At 44.8% G+C, this 24693-nt stretch overlaps 1 protein-coding gene across 1 annotated transcript in view; it reads left to right on the top strand.

The window, feature by feature from the left end:
- LOC126204069 (UDP-glycosyltransferase UGT5-like) overlaps window positions 1-24693 on the top strand; it is a 251477-nt gene that overhangs the window by 54897 nt on the left and 171887 nt on the right. The gene's annotated exons all lie outside the window — the stretch shown is intronic.

Here is a 24693-nt window from a genome sequence, read left to right as displayed (position 1 = left end):
CGTGCTAACTTATCCACTCTTTGATTAACGTTAGATACTGCATCCTGCACCTGGTCAACGTCAGAACGCATCTTTTTCTTGTCAGCCATTAACGCTTGTATCAGCTCGCGTGAGTCTCCTCTCTCCGGATTTCAGTAAACTGTTCATAGACTTCTGTTCGTAATTTTGCTGATCTTCGGGGACTTTTTCGAACCCAGCGTAAGTTTCAAATTGGAGCATGGCCGTTTTGATCTTTAAATCTTCTAACCTTGCATTTTCTGTTTTTAATTCTGCCAATCCTGCATCTGTTGCTGTCTTTAAATTCTATAACCCCGTATTTGTTTCAAATCTCAAATCTTCTAGCCTTGCATTTGTTGTTTCACTTATTTGTCTTGCGACCATAGTGAGTTGCTTCAATAATGCAAACACACTATCCGATTCTTGGCCCTCGTCACTGGCCACTATTCGATGAAAATTTTCCCGTTCGTGTCTTTCACGTGGCGTTTCACCGACTTCTGTCCACAGTGCGGACGCACTTACACACATTCTTTCTGTTGGAAACAGTCCCGTTTGGTTCAAAATTACTATATTCGGTTCAACATACTGAAGTTGCTCGTTCTATGACTATTTCTGATCCACTAGATCCGTCATTCGTGTGTTTTTGCGCATTCGCTGACTGTGATACCATTCTTGAAACTGCTACCATTCCCTCTGAACTATCACTACATCCCGTTTCGTGATCTGTACGCGATACCTTTTATTATACATCAATTTGTATCTTGTCAAGATCTTGAGTTTGACCTATCTGCGATACTCTCCGTTCTTTCGCCGTTTCTGATCGTTTAACTAACCTCTGTCTTTCTCGAACTGAGCGAGCCTGCACTCTCGTCAACATCAAGTTATAGGACCTTACACGTTTCCAAAATATCATAGATAGTTTCTTAGACTACGTAAACAATATTAGCAACACTGTTCACCGTTTTTGGAATTTCAACTCAACTCAACAATGCCGTGAATAACTTCAGTCGCGCCAGTGAGGTAATGCACAATCTCCTTCTAACCATGATACTTTGATTCTACGTGTCAATACAACCTTTCTACACTTTGGATCACACATTTACTGTATTTGTCCACTACACATTTACATACATTGGGTAACCTCGTCACAAAACAACATGAATTTTTTTTAATTAAAAAATTTGTTTGTATTACTAATTTGACTAAATGTAATCCAGGCAGACCAAATGCCATCCTGGCAGGGTCGCCATTTGTTAGGGTGGGGGTTTTGTTTTTGCTTATTCTAGAACTGAGAACAACTGAATGTGAGGTGAAATGACAAGTTTAATGTCGCAATATTTCCCACCAAATCACAGCTTTCCACACAGTTTTCAACTCGCCAACATAAAAACAGTGCAATGGATAACGAATGTTGCCAACATCAAAAAATGAAATAAGTTTATACACAACAAAGAACATTACTCTTAAGCACATTATTATGAAAGTTTAATTGGAAGTTTCTTTCCATTAATCCTAAGCACAGTAATGTGAAAGTTTAATTGGACATTTCTTTACAAAATTGCTCTTACACATGCATTATGATGTTGGTCAGTACTACGAAAATCGTCCGATTCCGGTTCAAAGTTCGGTACTATTTAGGGTGACAATAAAGGCTATGGTGGATGGTTAAACAAGTGACAAATTTGAGTGCAAGATTACCCAAGGCTGCTCGAGTTTACGCCTCTGCACATGGTATTTACCTTAAGTTGTGATGTGCTGGTGTCTCTAAGGCTGCTCTCACCCACTGAAATTCCTACAAAACTAATCTGGCCTTTGTTGAATTTTCCAGCAGAAACTTTCCATATGTTTCTCCTTATGCGAGAAATCATGTACTCAGCCCTAGCATTATTGGGTAGTGATATACACTCCTGGAAATTGAAATAAGAACACCGTGAATTCATTGTCCCAGGAAGGGGAAACTTTATTGACACATTCCTGGGGTCAGATACATCACATGATCACACTGACAGAACCACAGGCACATAGACACAGGCAACAGAGCATGCACAATGTCGGCACTAGTACAGTGTATATCCACCTTTCGCAGCAATGCAGGCTGCTATTCTCCCATGGAGACGATCGTAGAGATGCTGGATGTAGTCCTGTGGAGCGGCTTGCCATGCCATTTCCACCTGGCGCCTCAGTTGGACCAGCGTTCGTGCTGGACGTGCAGACCGCTTGAGACGACGCTTCATCCAGTCCAAAACATGCTCAATGGGGGACAGATCCGGAGATCTTGCTGGCCAGGGTAGTTGACTTACACCTTCTAGAGCACGTTGGGTAGCACGGGATACATGCGGACGTGCATTGTCCTGTTGGAACAGCAAGTTCCCTTGCCGGTCTAGGAATGGTAGAACGATGGGTTCGATGACGGTTTGGATGTACCGTGCACTATTCAGTGTCCCCTCGACGATCACCAGTGGTGTACGGCCAGTGTAGGAGATCGCTCCCCACACCATGATGCCGGGTGTTGGCCCTGTGTGCCTCGGTCGTATGCAGTCCTGATTGTGGCGCTCACCTGCACGGCGCCAAACACGCATACGACCATCATTGGCACCAAGGCAGAAGCGACTCTCATCGCTGAAGACGACACGTCTCCATTCGTCCCTCCATTCACGCCTGTCGCGACACCACTGGAGGCGGGCTGCACGATGTAGGGGCGTGAGCGGAAGACGGCCTAATGGTGTGCGGGACCGTAGCCCAGCTTCATGGAGACGGTTGCGAATGGTCCTCGCCGATACCCCAGGAGCAACAGTGTCCCTAATTTGCTGGGAAGTGGCGGTGCGGTCCCCTACGGCACTGCGTAGGATCCTACGGTCTTGGCGTGCATCCGTGCGTCGCTGCGGTCCGGTCCCAGGTCGACGGGCACGTGCACCTTCCGCCGACCACTGGCGACAACATCGATGTACTGTGGAGACCTCACGCCCCACGTGTTGAGCAATTCGGCGGTACGTCCACCCGGCCTCCCGCATGCCCACTATACGCCCTCGCTCAAAGTCCGTCAACTGCACATACGGTTCACGTCCACGCTGTCGCGGCATGCTACCAGTGTTAAAGACTGCGATGGAGCTCCGTATGCCACGGCAAACTGGCTGACACTGACGGCGGCGGTGCACAAATGCTGCGCAGCTAGCGCCATTCGACGGCCAACACCGCGGTTCCTGGTGTGTCCGCTGTGCCGTGCGTGTGATCATTGCTTGTACAGCCCTCTCGCAGTGTCCGGAGCAAGTATGGTGGGTCTGACACACCGGTGTCAATGTGTTCTTTTTTCCATTTCCAAGAGTGTACATGCGCATGGTTGGTAGCAGCATGCACATTATAGTGCCCTCTCAGTTTGTGCATGAATAATTAACTAATTTGGCTGGTTCGTTTCTCCACATTTGGAGCTAAACGTTGCTACAGGTAATTTTAGCTGGAGTGCAGCCGCTGTGGATGCAGTGTCCACACCAATTTCTTCTCTGCATCGTACGCAGTGTTAAGCACTCCATTCTGCACTTGACACCAGTTCAGAGAAGAGTTGCACTACCACAAAATTTCTCTCTTGTCCTACTCATGGCAGAACTGCCTCCATATACTTGGGTTCCTTTTTCACGTCACAGCTTTTTACACTAACAGGAGCATTCCTCTTATTTTGTAGAAACACCCTCTACCAATCGCAACATCCCTTCTATCAAACTGCATTGAAACTTCAGTATTTTTCTCCATCCTAGTGAGTTTCCGCCAGTCGGACGTTTTGTGCCCGTTCTAGATGCCTAAGTACATTGACCTTTCCATGTGTTGCACTCGCTGGACGAAAATGCGCACTTGCTTTTGTTTGTATCCCATTGGAATTTCGATACGCACTTTTCTAAAGCTTCTTCTCTGCTCTTGTACCGATTCCCTTCACTACAGGCGGCCCTCCAGATTTAATCACCGGGCCTGGGGTCTCTGTCCTCTTTCCTGCCACCCCTTTAAGTGGCTGCCAGCATAACTCTCACAGTGCAGTTTCGCTTCTCCATTGTGGAGCTTGGCTTTTCAAAACTAAAAGCAACTCGACTCGTGTTCCCTGTTCTACCTCCGCTCAAAGACATGCATTGTATAGGAATGGTGTGTTAATTAATGTTGATTGACTGTCATCTCTTTTTGCATTACATATAGATAGGCAAATGTACTCATATCTGTGGATTTACGTTAGGTGTCATGTTCACCTTGTCACTGCAGTTAGTAAAGGGCTCATGTAAGGTGTGAATCTGACCATTTATTCTGCCACCTTACAACTGCTACAACGCAACTATTCAATGCTAAAGCTTGTCGCCAACAGGAGTTTCAGAGAAGAGGCTATGGAAGAAGCCAGTACCTGCCGAATACCAATGTTGCCAACTGTTGAAGAGCTACAAAGGTGGAGGCATTACTTTTCAGTAAACCCTCGTATAACATTCTTATTCCTAGATGCGATGGAAGCCGTCAAAAATGTGCATGGAGATTGTCGCCGAGCAAATGCTCTCGAGAAATTTAGCGGGAAATCTTGCATTCACTATATGACTACTAATATCAGCCACAACGTGATAGTGAAATGAAATGCACTGATTACCCTGCAGCCCAGCGTGAGATTCAAGAACGCAGTAGACCAGAAGAAAGGAATAATTCGGTCAACAATAACGACCACAAATGGGGACGTATTTGACATAAGCGACTTTTTCAGAGGGCAAATTGTTGTGATCCGCCATTTGGGAGTATCTCCGAAGTGATGAAGCTGGTCGACTTTTAAAATCCTACTGTCGTAACTACACTCCTGGAAATGGAAAAAAGAACACATTGACACCGGTGTGTCAGACCCACCATACTTGCTCCGGACACTGCGAGAGGGCTGTACAAGCAATGATCACACGCACGGCACAGCGGACACACCAGGAACCGCGTCGAATGGCGCTAGCTGCGCAGCATTTGTGCACCGCCGCCGTCAGTGTCAGCCAGTTTGCCGTGGCATACGGAGCTCCATCGCAGTCTTTAACACTGGTAGCATGCCGCGACAGCGTGGACGTGAACCGTATGTGCAGTTGACGGACTTTGAGCGAGGGCGTATAGTGGGCATACGGGAGGCCGGGTGGACGTACCGCCGAATTGCTCAACACGTGGGATGTGAGGTCTCCACAGTACATCGATGTTGTCGCCAGTGGTCGGCGGAAGGTGCACGTGCCCGTCGACCTGGGACCGGACCGCAGCGACGCACGGATGCACGCCAAGAACGTAGGATCCTACGCAGTGCCGTTAGGGGACCGCACCGCCACTTCCCAGCAAATTAGGGACACTGTTGCTCCTGGGGTATCGGCGAGGACCATTCGCAACCGTCTCCATGAAGCTGGGCTACGGTCCCGCACACCGTTAGGCCGTCTTCCGCTCACGCCCCAACATCGTGCAGCCCGCCTCCAGTGGTGTCGCGACAGGCGTGAATGGAGGGACGAATGGAGACGTGTCGTCTTCAGCGATGAGAGTCGCTTCTGCCTTGGTGCCAATGATGGTCGTATGCGTGTTTGGCGCCGTGCAGGTGAGCGCCACAATCAGGACTGCATACGACCGAGGCACACAGGGCCAACACCCGGCATCATGGTGTGGGGAGCGATCTCCAACACCAACACTGGCCGTACACCACTGGTGATCGTCGAGGGGACACTGAATAGTGCACGGTACATCCAAACCGTCATCGAACCCATCGTTCTACCATTCCTAGACCGGCAAGGGAACTTGCTGTTCCAACAGGACAATGCACGTCCGCATGTATCCCGTGCCACCCAACGTGCTCTAGAAGGTGTAAGTCAACTACCCTGGCCAGCAAGATCTCCGGATCTGTCCCCCATTGAGCATGTTTGGGACTGGATGAAGCGTCGTCTCACGCGGTCTGCACGTCCAGCACGAACGCTGGTCCAACTGAGGCGCCAGGTGGAAATGGCATGGCAAGCCGTTCCACAGGACTACATCGAGCATCTCTACGATCGTCTCCATGGGAGAATAGCAGAATGCATTGCTGCGAAAGGTGGGTATACACTGTACTAGTGCCGACATTGTGCATGCTCTGTTGCCTGTGTCTATGTGCCTGTGGTTCTGTCAGTGTGATCATGTGATGTATCTGACCCCAGGAATGTGTCAATAAAGTTTCCCCTTCCTGGGACAATGAATTCATGGTGTTCTTATTTCAATTTCCAGGAGTGTAACTATGAAAAGTAGTTGAATGATCGTGAGCTCACGAGTAGGCAGCAAGGTGTTGGACATACACGTCTCTTCAGCAGAATGGGTAGATCAGAGGCACACCGGCTGTGTAAATCAGGACAGGCGACGATCTGTGGCAGATGACGGGAGACACAAAGCCAATGTAGTTACAGGTCTTTCGGAGCACAACGTTGAGCAAGAGGCTCTGCAGCTGTCGACCCCTATTTATTTCCATGTTGACTCAGTCATGTCGTCAGTAACGATTGCAGTTGACACTGGATCGTCAGGGTTGGCATGTGGATCAGTAGAAAGGTGTCTTCTGGTCGAATGAACCACGTTACAGCAGGTTGATGGTCGCGTCCGGATAACCAGTCATCTAGCGAATGGCTGCTCGAAAAATCCATCATAAAATGGACGCATGTTGGTGGGAGATGTATTATAATGTGAGGGACATTCACCTGAGCTTCCATCGAACCTGTTCTAATAATCGAGAGCACCATGGCAGTTATGGACTACATGAATATTATAGCAGACAATATTTATCATTTCATGCTTGATTTCTTCCTCTACGAAAATGGCATCTTGCAGCAGGGTAACAGTCCGCATTACAACGTCAAAATCGTGCTACGATTGTTTGAGGAGCATGATAATGAACTCACGACCATATCTGGACCACCTAATTCGCCTTACCTGAAATCTATAACACATCTGGGACACTTTCTGGCGCCAGGTACGCGTCCACACATCAACAGCCTGTAATTAGCCGAAACTGTGTGACCTGTGCATAGCATTCTGCTACCAGGCACCTCCGGAAAACAACCAACCATTCATAGAAACCTTGACGCTTATCATCGGTTGTGTATAGGGTTCGAAAGTGGACCGAAACGTTATTAAACGAATTATTATAATATTTTGGTTCATTAAGCTGCTATTTGGCGCTAAAAGTGAAGAGAATTACACAAAAAAAGTGGTTGAAATTTAGTCTGTTCTTTGATAGGATTACATTTGCTTTGTGGCTTGTGTTTTGTCTAACACATGTGCATAGCAGCTCATCAGTCAGTGCAGAACTTTGATCCTGAGATCAGAACACATTGGAGAGGGGTGGGGAGGGGGAAAAGGAAATGTAGGAAATAATTGAGTAGCATGGAGAGCTGCATCAAACCAGTCTCAGGACTGAAGACCACAACAACAACAACAACAACAGGAAATAATTTTCAAGTAGAGTAAACACGCAGAGTCGTGCACGTTCTCATCGTCGTATTTAGGATTCTTTTTTCTTTTATTATTCTCATATGGTTCATACTGTATGTGGTCGTGGTTCACTCAGGAATCTGGTAAAAGCTGTAAGTTTGACTATGCCGATGTTTCATATCTGCGCTTTTTTTTCTCCCACAACGTTGTTTTCCAATTGCATACTGGCATGTGTTTGAGGCTGCGTGCAGCTAATTTAAATTTCTTAATGTTTTACTGCTTTTCGGTTTTGATTGGTCCTTCTCTCTCCGGTAAGGCAATCTGCCGCTCTACAGCGGGTCACACGGGCAATTCAAAGAACTGCTCTTTTCGCCCGAAGATCAGGTTAAAATTTGTATGATGAGTAATTCACCATCAGTGCTCTCTACTCTCAGTTTTTACCTAGGCTCATATAATTATGATTCAGAGACACTGAGTTTGATTTTATCTCCCGGACCATAACGCCAAGGTAAGAACTAGAGCAAACCGAATCTAATCGGAGAGCCAGATTACAAGCTGTTATCCATGTACATATGGCATCCTGTGTACGTTATCATCAAATTTCTCACACCTGTTCTTGCGGGTTCTTATCACAAAAGTACGACAGCCAAGAAATTAAAGCCAAAAGAGAGCTCCTTTGAACTCGTCGTAGAAACGAATTGTTATCGTCCTGAGGTAGCAGAAGACTTCTCTCAGTGAACACGAATTTTTGGTTTGAAATTTCCGTAATTGACCAAACAGGACGCTAATTTTAAAATAAGCTATAATATCGAATTTTCACAGATTACGTAGTTAAAGTAGGAGGATGTGTTATCCAGTAAACATTGCAGAAACAGATAGATTGCGAAAAAATATCAACATAGTGTAGAAAGCGATAACTAGCTTTTGATTTAGAGGAATGTAGCTTTGTGTAATTCATGAAAGAAAAAGCCTCTAATCACACAACTAATACGTCACAAGTGGAACTGGTAATCTCATGCACGCATCTGTAACAACGGAAAATGATATACTAGTCCAAATGTTAAGTTATACAAACAACATGATTAGATTTGATGGCAGGACACTGAGAAACTGAACTATTTCTACGAAAAAATAGCTTACCTAACACATTTGCAGCCTGTTCTGAAATCCTGTTCAACTGGACAGAACCCATGCCTGGTTGGGCTAAGTATACAACGAGTGTATAGAAAAGAGAGCAACATACCTGTTCGCTCCACGGGTGAATGTAACAAAGTACTTGCAAAACTCAAGAGGCAGGCGCGCGATATTATTCGAGAAAAATTGCAGTAAATGGTTTGAAACACGAAATGAATATTCTCCGACCACTCACACTTCTCCAGTACCCGAAGTGAATACGAAACTGGACTGGTAACAGTTCATAACATGGATCAGTTTTTTCCCTCAATAGGATAGAATCTTACTGCGTGACGTAAACAAAGGCACGTTCTTTGGCGCACTTTGTAATGATTCACAGTGTACAGTGAGGAATTAAACTGGAACGAAAACTCGCTACGTCTGCCAAACAGTTCTCTAATGGAATGTTGCCGAATGTGACGCACTTAACAGATTATTGATACTATTCTTTAGGCAATGCAAGGTCGGTTCAACAAGTCGAAAGTCAGGGATACAGTTTTTCGTGTTAATGAAATCTGCTAAGTAAATCTTGCTAAGTAAATCGTTCCATAAGAGTGAAGTGCAGAACGAGACAAATAGTTTCAGCTATGTTTAGCAAATTGAGGGCCAAATCTCCGGCGGCAAGCGAACCGAACTCACAGACAAAGAGAAAAAAAAAAAACAGAAATGATAAAAAAGCTGTCAAGATTGTCTAAAATTGAGAAGTTACTATACTTTGATGCCTCGGTCGAGCTGGAAATCAAGATTTCTTTTACAACAATCTAATGAAGGCGCTCAGTTTTCCTGAAGGTCAGACCAACTTAAATGGAGCTTATAATAACTCGGTAGTACTGCTCTGCTCACGAAGATCCTCGATTCACCTCTGTTTTAAGCCGACAACTGATTTTTCAAGTTCTTCCGGAGATCGACGAGATTATTTCTTCCATATTTTTGCGTTAAAAGGGAAGGACACATAGCTATTCAACCAGAAATCTATATTTTCTAAATATAAATGAAACAGGCTGCTCCATTCCGCTCTGCACCGTAATGGAACGTTCGCTCTTTTTTGTCTAGGTCTTTTTTAGGATGCTAACAACCACAAACGATATACACTACTGGCCATTAAAATTGCTACACCAAGAAGAAATGCAGATGATAAACGGGAATTCATTGGACAAATATATTACACTAGAACTGTATTGTGATTACATTTTCACGCAATTTAGGTGCATAGATCCTGAGAAATCAGTACCCAGAACAACCACCTCTGGCCGTAATAACGGCCTTGATACTCTTGGGCATTGAGTCAAACAGAGCTTGGATGGCGTGTACAGGTACAGCTGCCCATGCAGCTTCAACACGATACCACAGTTTATCAAGAGTAGTGACTGGCGTATTGTGACGAGCCAGTTGTTCGGCCACCATTGATCAGACGTTTTCAGTCGGTGAGAGATCTGGAGAATGTGCTGGCCAGGGCAGCAGTCGAACAATTTCTGTATCCAGGAAGGCCCGTACAGGACCTACAACATGCGGTCTTGCATTATCCTGCTGAAATGTAGGGTTTCGCAGCGATCGAATGAAGGGTAGAGCCACGGGTCGTAACAAATCTGAAATGTAACGTCCACTGTTCAAAGTGTCGTCAATGCGAACAAGAGGTCACCGAGACGTGTAACCAATGCCACACTGTGCAGCCACATCTCGATCCCTGACTCAACAGATGGGGACGTGTGCAAGACAACAACCACCTGCACGAACAGTTCGACGACGTTTGCAGCAACATGGACTATCAGCTCGGAGACCATGGCTGCGGTTACCCTTGACGCTGCATCACAGACAGGAGCGCCTGCGATGGTGTACTCAACGATGAACCTGGGTGCACGAATGTGCAAAACGTCATTTTTCGGATGAATTCAGGTTCTGTTTACAGCATCATGATGGTCGCATGCGTGTTTGGCGACATCGCGGTGAACGCACATTGGAAGCGTGTATTCGTCATCGCCATATTGGCGTATCACCTGGCGTGATGGTATGGGGTGCCATTGGTTACACGTCTCAGTCACCTCTTTTTCGCTTTGACGGCACTTTGAACAGTGGACGTTACATTTCAGATGTGTTACGACCCGTGGCTCTATCCTTCATTCGATCCCTGCGAAACCCTACATTTCAGCAGGCTAATGCACGACCGCACGTTGCCGGTCCTGTACGGGCCTTTCTGGATGCAGAAAATGTTCGACTGCTGCCCTGGTCAGCACATTCTCCAGATATCTCACCAATTGAAAACGTCTGGTAAATGGTGGCTGAGCAACTGGCTCGTCACAATACGCCAGTCACTACTCCTGATAAACTGTGGTATCGTGTTGAAGCTGCATGGGCAGCCATCCAAGCTCTGTTTGACTCAATGTCCCGGCGTATCAAGACCGTTATTACGGCCAGAGTTGGTTGTTCTGGGTACTGATTTCTCAGGATCTGTGCACCAAAATTCCGTGAAAATGCAATCTCGTGTCGGTTCTAGTGTAATATATTTATCCAATGAAATCCGTTTATCATCTGTATTTCTTGTTGGTGTAGCAATTTTAATGGCCAGTAGTGTATGATGTAATAATTGTGTAATATAATCGACGAAAAAAAAAAGTTATCTGAGAATGAGCCGTTGGCATAGTCAGTTGGGGACCTATAACTTAACTACGGTTCGCTACGTCCTATTGCTAGCAGGTTAAAATTTCAATTAGAGTAAAAGGTGGTCTATACTTTGGAAAACTGATCATCTGAGATTACACGTCTGTAGTTTCAAACATGCGAATTATCCCTGGTGTGGCCACAATGTAATGGTACGCGTAGATGAGAGTGTTAGCTTGGATAAACAAGTCCTTACTTTGCCGGTGCTGCGAATACTTCTCGAAACCGTGAAGGCTGGTCCTGGGTAGACAGCTATCAGTACTGGGTTGCTGTGAAGACTGCAAACAGGATTGCCGACCTCCATTGCGTGGTGAAACTATGAGTAATTTAACGACAAGTCAGGGCTTCGGAAGACAGCTTATTCCGACCGACGATTTAGAATGGCATCTGCGAAATTCTGTCCGGTGTTACCGCGACAGTAATCGCTCCATGTCGACCAAGAATTGGATATTCTACTCCGCAACGAAACAATATTTCTGGCGGCCCAGAAGAGCTTCCAAGATCCCTCCCTCTTGCGACACAGGCGAGACTCCTAGAAAACCTCTGCAGTGCACACCAACTGTGGAAAAGCAGCGCGCCTCGGCCCCTGCATGCTCCTGTACCTCAAATCGTGGCCAATCATTTCCATACCATACGCCGTGCACAATACCTCTATAGACACCACGAAAAATTCAAATCCAATAGAGAGACTTGCTGATAAGTATGAGCTGCGCTCTATGACGTCAGCGTGAACCACCTGCAGTTCTCCAGTCATCTCGCTCGTTTTTGCCGTGCGTGGGAGGACAGAGGCGTAAGAAACTGGAACTAAGAACTGCAAAATAGCGGCTAAGTGTGGAGCCTATCTGTCGGGCACCCCACAGTGTCAGTCCTCACAGTGCACATGCCTCGCGCCGAGATGGCGACTAGCTTGCCGTTGACAGCAGTAAAGCTATTTTGCGTGGCGCCAGCCAGTCTTGTCAAACTACTGCCGATCTGATGGCCGCTACGTCCCGGCTGATACAAAGGTGTACAGCAGTCCGGTCCCCAGCGGTCGCGTTTTTTGGCACACCCACCCCCCCCGTCCTCCCACCCACTATTGTCACCGACCGGCCGCCTCCTGGAGACCCTCTGCTCTGGCCACAGGTGATTCTTTAGATAGCACCGCTCCTCGCAGATTCAGCAGAAAAATATAGAAACGAGACCAGAGCACACACCCAATTTAGTCGAATCAAATGAAGTTAGCGCTCTCAGTACCTACCACATGGCCGGCCTGGTTGGCCGATCGGTTCTAGGCGCTACAGTCTGGAACCGCGTGACCGCTACGGTCGCAGGTTCGAATCCTGCATCGGGCATGGATGTGTGTTATGTCCTTTGGTTAGTTAGGTTTAAATAGTTCTAAGATCTAGGGGACTGATGACCTCAGATGTCAAGTCCCATAGTTCTCAGAGCCATTTGAACCATTTTTGAGGTGTTCCCGGATGTGGGTACTGCGATGTTTGCGTACGTCTGGTTAAGGTTAACCATTCATACACGCTCATCTGGAGATAGATTGGGTCGAAGTCGAATGAAGGGTAGTAGTTTGAAGGGCAGAGGAAAAAAAGTGCCAAGGCAAGAGCCAAGGGAAAAAAACCTCTGCGATAGGTCGGGTGGTACGAGCAGTAGCGGATGTCTTGCTGCTTGCGATAGGTCGTGCAAGGATAGGCTTTGTTAGTAGTGGGTATCATGCATATCGATACCTTTGACGTTGTGCGGTGCTGTTGCTCGGCGGCTGCCGCTGGGTGCCCGTATTAAATTCTAGATCAGCGTCAGCAACCTGCAACAGTTAGGTTTATCATCGTTTTTGTGTCCGATAGGTCATATATCGGATGCACAGTGTAGGGTGATGTTGGCGAGTTGTTTGTGGGTCAGTGGGCGAGCTCGTTGGTTTCCCTGCTGTGGCCTGTTGGTCGGCACTAATAGCAGCTGGTAATTATCAGTCAGAGTTGCTGATATGCAGGGGTTTGCCGACGTTGTCGCTTGTTGGTGTATGTTAGCTTGCCATAGGTGGCTATACCCTAACTGGTAGTGTCTTTGGCAGCTTGTGCTTCCACCTATGGTTGTGATCGTAGTTTCCCAGAGTAAGGATGAAAGGATTGTTCGAGTGTCTGGAGTTCCTTTATAGTCGTGTGGCGTGTTTTTTGAATACTTTCTTGAGGGTTTCAAGGCAGTATTCTTGGTGAAGGTCCACGGTGCGAGTGCAGCGTGGAGAGTTGCTAATGATTCGTAGCACTTTGTTCTGTATGATCTGCAGGCGGCGCAGTCGTGTAGGAGCTGCATATCCTCAAACGGGAGCTGCACACGTCATCAGAGGTCTAATCAGTGTCGTGTATGTGGACCTCGACACCCACATATTCAGTGTGTCCAGCCGGACACCAAGATATCTGACTTTCTCTCGGAAACGTATTGGGCGTGTATGTAGCGTTACTTGTCTACTGTGTTGATGTTTGCGCAGTAGTTTCTGCGTGTAAAGAGAACTGCTTCGCACTTGTCGACGTTTACTGTAATACGCCATCGCGCCAACCAAGGCTCGGCAGTTCTGAGTGCTGTCTGTATTCGTGAATTAATGTTCGACGGGTAATCGTTAGCATTTCTGCCTACCAATCAACAGGAAGAGAAGGAGACGGTCGTAATATAAAGTGGCACAATATTGGTAGGAGGAGGAAGTAACTTGTTTTTTGAAACTTTATGGCAGATTAAAACTGTGTGCCGGACCGAGACTCGAGCTCCGGACCTTTTCCTTTCTTGGGCAAGTTCTCTACCGACAGAGCTAGCCAAGCACGACTCAGGGCCCGTCCTCACACGTTCAGTTCTGCGAGTACCTAGTCTTATATTCTTCCGGCTGTGCCAGTTCTGCAAGGTTCGCAGAAGAGCTTCTGCGAAGTTTGGAAGGTAGGAGACGAGGTACTGACAAAATTGAAGTTTGAGGAGGGGTTCTGAGTCGTGCTTGTGTTGCTCTGTTGGTCGAGCACTCGCCGTCGAAAGCCAAAGTTCCCGAGTTCGAGTCACAGTCGGGTACACAGTTTTAATCTGCCAAGAAGTTTCATATCAGCTCACAACGAGCAGAGCAGTCTGTTTGAACTCGGACCCTAAAAAGAAAGGCAGTTGTTTTCAGCCAAATGAACTAGCAGGCTGGCAGTGAGAGAGAGGTAATCCCAGTTGGGAATATCTGGAAGCTTCCAGGTCCGACATTCGCCTGATAACCGGGGTGGGATGATGGGGTTGTAGGGGAGGGGTAGGGGTAGGGGGGGGGGGGGCAGATGTCACAAAAATTTTGGCCGGAACCTTGGGATTGGAACAATATTAACTTATTTCTGGGACAATGTTCAATGTTATCAGTTACCGACAGAACGATTAAAGTAATGTGTGTGTTTGCGTGTGTGTATGTGTATGTGAACGCGTGCACGCGAGCGTATGTGTGGTTGTGTGTGTATACATGCGTGTGTCATTTTGAATATAAATGCTTTTAATGACATGGAGCCGAGACAGAGACCAAGATTGCAACGTGACACTTAAATTACGATACCTACCTCGACAACGCATACGTCTCAACACAAATAAGTTACGTAAACTTTTTAAAACAGAGTTCTCATTTCTTAATGTAAGAAACTCATATCTGTGGTAAATGTGGAAAGAAGTGAGCCGGGCGCGGTGGTCTAGCGGTTCTAGGCGCTCAGTCCGGAGCCGCGCGACTGCTACGGTCGAAGGTTCGAATCCTGCCTTGGGTATGGATGTGTGTGATGTCCTTAGGTTAGTTAGGTTTAAGTAGTTCTAAGTTCTAGGGGACTGATAACCTGAGATGTTAAGTCCCATAGTGCTCAGAGCCATTTGAACCATTTTTTGAAAGAAGTGAGTGAAATAATTCACTGTTGCACCGATATGGTATCATAACATTGAGAAGGGTCATTTAAGTTCATGAACACTACGTAACACTGTATTTCAGTTTAATGAACCATATTTTCGCCTTATCAAGAAGTTTGACGGCATTACACAATGAAAAGTCATCATAGTCGATTCACAGTCTTGACTCAGCTGCTCTGTAGCTGTGCAAAGCAACAGATAATAAAAAAAATGAAAGGAGATAGATAAATATACTGTAACCCATATTAGTTTCCGCTGTGAATTATGGCGCAACCCGTATATCAACGCGTTATGAAGCACTACTGAAGTGAAGAAATGCAGTCTGTAGATTTTGGAGAAGTTAGGAGGACATCAGAAGCAGATTAGCATAGGTAAAGAGGAAATTCTAGGGCAAGAGAAGTCTGCTAGTGTCATAAATTGACCTTAATCAGAGGAAAAAATTTCTAAGAAAGTACGTTTCGATCAGAACATTTCATCGAAGAGAATTATGGACCGGTAACACCGGAAGAGAGGAGAATCGAAGCTTTGGAGATGTGATTCTGTAGAAGGATGTTGAAAAATAGGTAACTGAAAAGATAAGGAATGAGCAGGTTCTGCTCAGAATCGGCGGAGAAAGGAATATTTGGAAAACACTGTCAAAAAGAAGGGCAGCGTGATAGGATGCGTGGTAAGAGATAAGGGAATAACTTCCAGAGTTATAGTGGGAGCTGTAGAATGTAAAAGCTGTAGGAGAACACAGAAGTGGAACACATCCAGTAAATAATTGAGAACGTGGGCTATATGCTACTCTTGGGTAAAAGGGAGAGGAATTCGTGGCGGGTCGCATAGAACCAGTTTGGAAACACTTGGGTAACAAAGAACTGTTTGAAGCTGCGCAGCGAAAACGAAGATGGCTGAAGATGATACGTTATGGAGTCCACTACCGGTATCCTGAGTTAATGTTTGTCTTTGGACTCCAAAAATAGTGCCCTTGAGATAATCCAATACATTGCGCTGTGGTTCTACAAATCCCAGAGGTGATCTTTGCACGCCATAATTACTGTCATTCGTAGTGTCCCTCTCCCAAATGTTTCCCACTTCAGAAACAATAACTATATCGATGATTCGTGATAAAGTTCAAAGGCAGTGTTCCTAAATGTCTTATACCTTGCTGAGCCCTCAATAGGATACATATATTTGTGATCTGATGTTCTTCTCTTAGTATATCCTACAACTGTGGTACTAAACCATCAGCGAAGTTTCTCCCCAGCTCGACTACTCCTTTTGTAAGTAGGCTCTTTAGGTTTTCTTATTGGTAACGCCACGTAGCGCTCTGTATGAAAATCACTGGCTGTGCTGTGTGCAGTCTGTGGCTAGTTTGCATTGTTGTCTGCCATTGTAGTTTTGGGCAGCTGGACGTTAACAGCGCGTAGCGTTGCGCAGTTGGAGGTGAGCCGCCAGCAGTGGTGGATGTGGGGAAGTGAGATGGCGGATTTCTGAGAGCCGATGTTCTGGACGTGTGTCCATCAGAAAAAGTACATTTGTAAGACTGGATGTCATGAACTGCTATATATATTATGACTTTTGAACACTATTAAGGTAAATACATGGTTTGTTCTCTATCAAAATCTTTCATTTGCTAACTACGCCTATCAGTAGTTTGAATCTTTTATTTAGCTGGCAGTAGTGGCGCTCGCTGTATTGCAGTAGTACGAGTAACGAAGATTTTTGTGAGGTAAGTGATTTGTGAAAGGTATAGTTTAATGTTAGTCAGGGCCATTCTTTTGTCGGGATTATTAAAAGTCAGATTGCGTTGCGCTAAAAATATCGTGTGTCAGTTTAAGCACAATCATCTATAATTTTTCTAAGGGGACGTTTCACTTTCACAATATTTTCTCTAAAATTTTGAGCCGCCAGCTATTTCCTTACACGCACAGCTGTTTGATGCTTCTCTTCCAAATTCGACTTTTGGTGTGACCCATTCCCGATAATCTTCTTAATATCCGATATGCCCTACCACCTGTCATTTCCCATTTCTTCCTATATTCTAATTCCTCATCCTATCTAGTTCTTTCGTAGAATTCTCTGCGACTGAGGGGGACGGTTCTACTTCGACTACTGCAACATAATATTTTTCCCTTCTGCGTACATTGGGTTATCGCGAGAATGCTTAAGGACGTAGTGAGTGTAAACTTGACGGGCATATGCATTGGACAGGATCAGAAAAGGTAATGATGTATGGATCTTCCCACTTCCTTCGCTCATGCCAAATGTAAATGTCGTGTGGCGAGGGCCTCCCGTCGGGTAAACCGCTCGCCTGTTGCAAGTCTTTCGACTTGCGCGTCGATGGCGATGAAATGATGATGATTACGACAACACAACACACAGCTGAGAATCGAACCCGGGCCCTTAGTGTAACGCTGCGCTCGTTTGAGGCACACGATACTCTTTAAAACCTGTACTATAGTAAGTTGACGGGCTTCACCTTATGAGAACGGATTTTCGTATAGATATTGACCGCGTGTACCTGAATGGAGGCAAATCAGACTTACACTCTCTTTGTAATAACAATGGTACGTCAAGCAAGTCCGAAATGCAACTACACGTCAGGACGGACAAGAAACAACACAGAAGATGCTACCAATTTGTTAATAATACGGTCGCCAGCCTAATTAGGCATTAACTGATTTTCTTCCCTGCACAAGTTGATGTACGTGCATGCAAAACAACACATAATAACACTGCATAATATGGTAAATTTTAGAACCAGAAAATCTACTGAACTGATAATTTCACTTTCTGTACTAATATGGATAAACCATAAATACATAACATTACACTATAATGTTTACTACAGAACTTCGTACTGTCTATTGATCTGATTAAAATCGGGCATAGGTTACCCTAGAAATAGCACTTTCGAAACACACACACAATGTCAGTTTTGATAAAGGTAAAACACTGATAAATTTTGGTTTTTATATTGGCTTTAACTTTGCTGGTCTAATCAGTTTAGAACACTTCAGAATTCAAATGAATTAAAAAGGGGGGGGGGGACCCTGAAACTGTTATGATCACTGTATAAAAAAATTTAATTACTGGAATCATTGTGTGCTCAAAATTTCCACTATATGAGTTACTACTCTTTTTATCTTATTTCCTGCTCATTTAAATACCATTATATCTGTCTGGAAATAATTAAACTTCATTACTAAACCAATTTCAATTATCTTCCAACTTTGTCAGACCTTTGTTATTCGTCTATTAGTTCATTAACAACAAAGTTCTTTAAACATCATTCTAACATAGCTAGGTCTGCAGGTAATTATTATTAACATAAACTTTAATTCTTCATTTCGGGACACTCGGATTGCACAACATTTGGAAAGGACCCTGGCTAGATTAGTTGTGAGGATAATTAAATGATAGGACAGTTCTGGTAAAATTTAAGTTGTTATTGAACAGTATGGAACAAAAGTAACACTGGTCCACACGAATACAGTACTAAAAGTTTCAACCTGTTCGTATCGATGCGGCGGTTGGCAGGCGGCGAGATGGCGAGGCACAGAGCACACATACAATCACAGCAATGGCTCTTGATGTATCGGCACTTTACTTCTTCTTAGCGTCGCAATACTTTTCCATTTAGTGCCTATGGAATTTTGCCATGCTGTATGGGCGTTGGAACGGCATATCCGAGGCTCAATGAAACCACGTCTTCCAGGAGAGCCTCCTCGATCCAGAACGTGTTGCTCAGACCAATGCCCAACTCCGACTACTACTGCTGAACCCGTTATGCCGTGCAGCGCCCGTGTGCATTTTCCCGCGCTCGCCTGCCATCCACCTTTTTCCGCTCCCCTACAGACAGGGTATTCACCCGAGGTTTTGCATTCTACATATCCTAATACATTGCCTACGTATGGACCAGACGCACAATTACAATTTTAACATCTTACAACAGTCTCAAAAATTGTTACACTTCAATTCTATTGCAATATTGCTGAAAATTTGACATAAACATTAATATTCAGATTGAAAATTGTTTACAGTTCCCTTAACATAATGGCACGAAACAAACAAGAAATGAAATCAGAACATCGATTACACTAATTTATCGAAAATCGGAAGAAAAAATTATTATATGTACAATAGTACAGCGTTGTTGTTGTTACATTAGGACTGACACTGTCGCGGTGACCGCTCAGCTACCGGGGGCGGTCTTCGATAATGCTGAGAGTAAATAATACCATCGAAAAACATCAAACGCTTTCATGTATACAGGGTGAAGAAAAAATGTCGCAGTTGGCAGCTGACAGGCGATGGCTCATCCCAGTTCATGACACATGTGCTGATAGCAATACCCAGTCCCGCCAGTAGGTCTAATAGAAATACGATTTAGAAAAACGGGCTCTAGCAACGCTGTATCAAGTTGCATTGTGGTCAGCAGTAAGTAGCATACACTCTGGGCGCTACTGGTGCTGTCCTGTTAGCTCATTGGGAGGGGAAAAATGCCGTGAGAAACGCGTATGTAATCTGGTCAAGGTTGACTCGTGTTTGTTCCAAGCTTTTTTTTAGTGAAAGCATCAAATTTTATTCAATTTACACCTCCACAATGGGCAACTTGCCTATTTCTTTCTCTTACTGTTGATTTTTTCTTTCTGTTACTGTTAGCTTTATTTAAACATTAAAACATGACATTGAAGCGTAGCGCCGCATACCGATCCTGCCTTGGAGGCGGTTAAGTGGGAGATGTGTCTCAGAGCTGGATAGTGACAGATGTTGAAGCGAGACTGGACGCGCACGTAGTTTATGTATCAGCCGATAGAGGACAGTATTGGATAGGGGACTGTGATTTAGTTTCGATTGTGCCCACTAGAGTGCACTAAAGTAATAGAATGTTTTTCATAAACTGTTCTAGTATTTTCATAAAGTGTTATTATGTCTTTTTGTGTATGTAAAATGTTATAAATGTGTTTTAACAGTATGAATGATGCGTGAGTGGGGTTTAAGGTTAATATGAAGATAATTGTTTAACGAGTTATGTAGTGGGATTTAGGGTGGGAACATTTCGAAGAAGTATGGATGTGGACAAAGGGATTTTTGTAGAATAGATTTGCAAAGTAAATTTATGGTAAAAGGGAAAGTTGATTCAGGTATAAATAACAATAGTAACTAACTTTATGCATAAACAAAACTTCAACATATTAGATAATTACATCGGTAAAAACTGCAGTCGTTAGGTTTACTATTTTGCAATTGGTTATTGATGAAAAGCGCGGACTGACGCGGGAGAATGTTGTTTTTCTATTGGCTGTTGAGTAAACTGACCAATAGAGAAGCAGTATTGTTCGCGCGCCTTTCTCTGCCGGTAGAGAAGACTTAGAGTATTCTAGAGAGGAGTCGGAGCCTAGCCATGAAACAGTTCGGACGTGTGTGGTAGTAGTTCCGATGGAAATGATAAGCTGCCGGATCTAGCAGTGTTTCATACATCAAAAATGTTGTAAAGTGACGGTATAATTACTCCGATGGGTGTGTAGAAATTTCGGAATTTTTAAGTGAATTTTGTGACGAGAAAAGACATAAATTCCGCGTGGCGTATTGAGCAGGTCGGTGACTAAAAACTGTGACTGCATTAGGTACCGACAGACTTAATATTTGGGGAGCATTCTCAATCAAAAACAATCTGTATTTTTGTAGCTATTATGTTTTCAGGAAATGCAACACCATAAACTTGCTAACGTGAGTGAAAGGGATTGTGAGTGACTGTGTTAAGACTAGCACGGGCTTGGCAGTGATTCTTGTTCACCTAAGTTTCAGAATATATTAATTAAGGACAACATTTCCAACCTTTCATTTCGTGTAAAAACTTTCTCCCGAAACGTAGATTAGTGACTTTAATTGCAGCCTGGTTCACGTCGAAGTACAGTAGGTTTCGCTCGGCTTCCCTACTGATGATCTGCTGAGGCAATGTTCACAGGTAGGTGCAGGTGCGTCGTAAAGGGACGGAAGGAACCGCGCCGCCGCAACATGAACTTCTTACAGTTGTAAATGATTACTGTACTTCGTCCATTACACAAATTATGTCAATAGAAAATAATAGTGGACTCGGTAACATCGTCTGAATTCAATGATGTACAAAAAACGCAATAGGTAAGCTACAGTAGATTGTATATTATGCTACGCACAATAATTACATTGTGTACGTTTGACGCCCAGGCTTATCTTCACAGAGCTGGTGCGTACACGAAAGAGCAGCATTCAATTCAGAGAAGTTGCTCAAAGGTACCGCATTGCTTTAGCAGACCCTTCGCCACTCGCTGGACCGTACTTTGCCGGACGCTACGCAATACACCTGCATCCACCACTGCCGAAGCGGCATGCACGTGACCTATTAGCTCGTGTACACACGTAGGTGCAATACTACGAAACTTTTACTTTTAAGTGTCCCCACATATAAAAGTTTAGTACATTAAGGTGCGGGGAACAAGGAGGCGAGAACATTGGATCTCCAGAACCGATCCATATCCCCGGAAACGCTTCATTTAAACAGTTACACACATTCATTCCTAAGTGTGTCGGTGCACTATCATGCTAAAACTATAACTGTCGCCAACTCAAAATGGAACGTTTGGCGGCCTTCTGGACGCTGGTGTTGAGTTGTGCAGTGATATGGATGCAGTTCTTCACCGCGCAGCACCTCAACGGCCAGTCTTTGTGATATCCAGAACTACCTTGCAATATCACGGGTACTTCGCCGAGGTGATACGTGAGCGGTTTCAAATATCGCGTCCTCAGTTTGTGGAGTACGTCTAGTCCTTGGAGGACCTCTGTCTGATACTACTACTTGTGGACGAAGATTAGAGCTTTCCCGAAGGTATTGTTACAGCCGATGGAAGACACTGGGTATCGTGCAGCATATGCCTGAGCAGTAGCTTGTATATCGGACGCATTCAGCGGTAAAAGCATATCGGCGTATTCATCCTTTGTTTACTCCACAGGGAAGCCACCCTACATGAACTCGACAGCACCAGTTATGGTCATGTACTGCACGATTAGTGGACATATGCAACAGTTTAATGGATGCCACTGTCATGTGACAGGCTATTGTCATGTGACAAAATAGTTCCTGCTTATAAACGACGAGAACTGGGGTACGGACATCTGAAAAATAAAAAGGAGAACGTGACGAATATTTGATCCATAGCTCTATAGTTGATGTGGACTTGATGCACAAGCAGTTTGCTGGGAGAACTGTAATGTCTGGTACGATAACGGAGTGTGGCACATGTTCCTCTGTACATTCCAGTGCGCTGCAGGGGGTGACAATGTTGCCAGCTCCTTGCTTTCACAGATGTGCTTTCAAAAACGTCCGCCCCCGGTAGCTGAGTGGTACCAGCACGGTAGCTCAGCGTGTTCGGTCAGAGAGCTAGTTGGCCTGTGTAATAAAATACTGAGTGAAAGGATCAACAAAGAACTTGAACGAATGTCACGTGACATCCGCAACGACAATCAACAACGAACAAAATGAAAAAAAAGGTGTTCAGCGCAACAGACTGTCAATTCTAAGGGCCCTCGTTCGATTCCCGGCTGGGTCAAGATTTTCTACGCTGAGGGACTGGGTGTTTTGTTGTCCTAATCATCATCACTTCAAGTCGCCTAAGTGGCGTCAAATCGAAAGACTTGCACCTGGCCAACAGTCTACCCGACGGGAGGCCCTAGTCACACGACATTTACATTATTTGTTTTAAAAATGCACTCGATCTTACTTTGATAGGTAAATTTTTGTCTTGAATCTGTATGAGAAATCGCATGCCAACCTTCAAGTGCGGCGTTTTTTTTTTTTTTACCTTTTATAACAAAACTTACAGTGTCATAATATCAAAATACATAAGCGATCACTTACTCACATTCAGCAAAGACAAAAGAGAAAAGGTATAACCTTTCTTGCTATGTATATAGATTAGTAAGTGGTGAACACGAACCTCATCATAAAAATTTCGGTGGTGGTTATCTTCTGAGTGGTTTGGTATGAGGGACCTGTGGTCTCTAGTGATTGTTTACACTGCAAATGAATTTCATCTGATTTCTTACTTCCTTGTATCTTTGAATCTGTACTGCACTGGAAAGAAGAACGCACAACAGGGCAATGTCAATAATGTGTGCTGCGTGTCTTTTTCTGAAAGCAAACTCGTTTCATTCAATCAGGGTACTTGCTGTTGACAACATTAATGCCCATTTCACTCTCCAGCGTCAAATTTGCATTCATTACGGCCCGGTTCTGTCTCGCTGTTGTTTCTCCAGTGGCGTTCGTTGTGTGTTACCAGCGATTCACAACAGTGCGTATAAATTTATTGATGAAGTGTTGGCTGGTCCCGGCGGAGGTTCGAGTCCTCCCTCGGGCATGGATGTGTGTGTCTGTTCTTAGGATAATTTACGTTAAGTAGTGTGTAAGCTTAGGGACTGATGACTTTAGAAGTTAAGTCCCATAAGATTTCACACACATTTGAACATTTTTTTTAATGAAGAGTTGGTCGTATATGGGTGCACTAAATACGAGGGCTATTCGGAAAATGGGGACTGACACGGTGCGAAATGGAAACCACAATGAAAATCCGATGAAGCTTTGCACAGATGAGTTGGGCAGTGTCTCTAGCATGCTCGTCGGTCGCGTTATGTGGCTCTTTTCAGTTCTGAGCACACGATGAGAACGTAAAGATGGCTAGAACGCAGCGTCTCCCGCCAAGTATGAGGGCCTGGTGAAAGATAATGCCTGAGGCTATGCAACCCACATAACATAATTGTCATGCATTTCGTTCAACACGAAAATTCCCAGCTGCACTCTGCAGGGGCAATGAAGATGCTCCTGCAACGTTGACGGTGGGAAGTGTTTGATTGCCCACAATACAGCCCATAATTGGCTCCCGATGAGTTTCATCTCTGCTCACATGAACCGCTGGCTATGAAGACAACTTTTGACACAGACAACGAGCTGTAGACAAGCGTAGAGAATTGGCGGGAAGCACAGGCGGCTGTCTTCTGTGGCGATAGTATTGGAAAGTTGGTATAACGCTAGAACAGGTGTCTAAGTCGGAACGACGACTATGTAGATAAGTAGTTGAAAATTGTAGAAAAGTACTGCAAATAAAACATTTTTGATTTTTACAGTGGTTTCAGTTTCACTGATCGTACCTTACTTTCCGAATAGTCCTCGCACAATGGAAGCATTTTCACTGAAGAAAAGGTACCTGGTACTTTGAATTACATAACTAATGTCCAACAATCTACTGGGCATCGTGAGTTCCTGATGCAAAATTACAAACAAAATATTCCTGACCAACCTCAGAAATTTTATCGGTGGAGGTTCAGCCTGTATATGTGTGGTTTCAGGCTGTCTCGGATGACGATTACGAATAGTTCTGGGGTGTTCTACGAGGTAACGTGCTATAGCGTTTCCAGTATGTCAGCACGCTGACCTGATGTCATCCCCCGCCTGTGTTATCCTGTCAGCTTGCGTCTTTACGTAATCCCTGGACACGACACTGAGTGGCGTTACCCCCTATGTGCGAAAACAAACCATTTTGGAGCACGTGTCTCTGCGTC

Source organism: Schistocerca nitens, chromosome 9 (genome assembly GCF_023898315.1).
Source record: "Schistocerca nitens isolate TAMUIC-IGC-003100 chromosome 9, iqSchNite1.1, whole genome shotgun sequence".
Lineage (NCBI taxonomy): Eukaryota > Metazoa > Arthropoda > Insecta > Orthoptera > Acrididae > Schistocerca > Schistocerca nitens.
The sequence above is the reverse complement of the archived record's forward strand: the minus strand, read 5'-3'. Positions and strand labels throughout refer to the sequence as shown.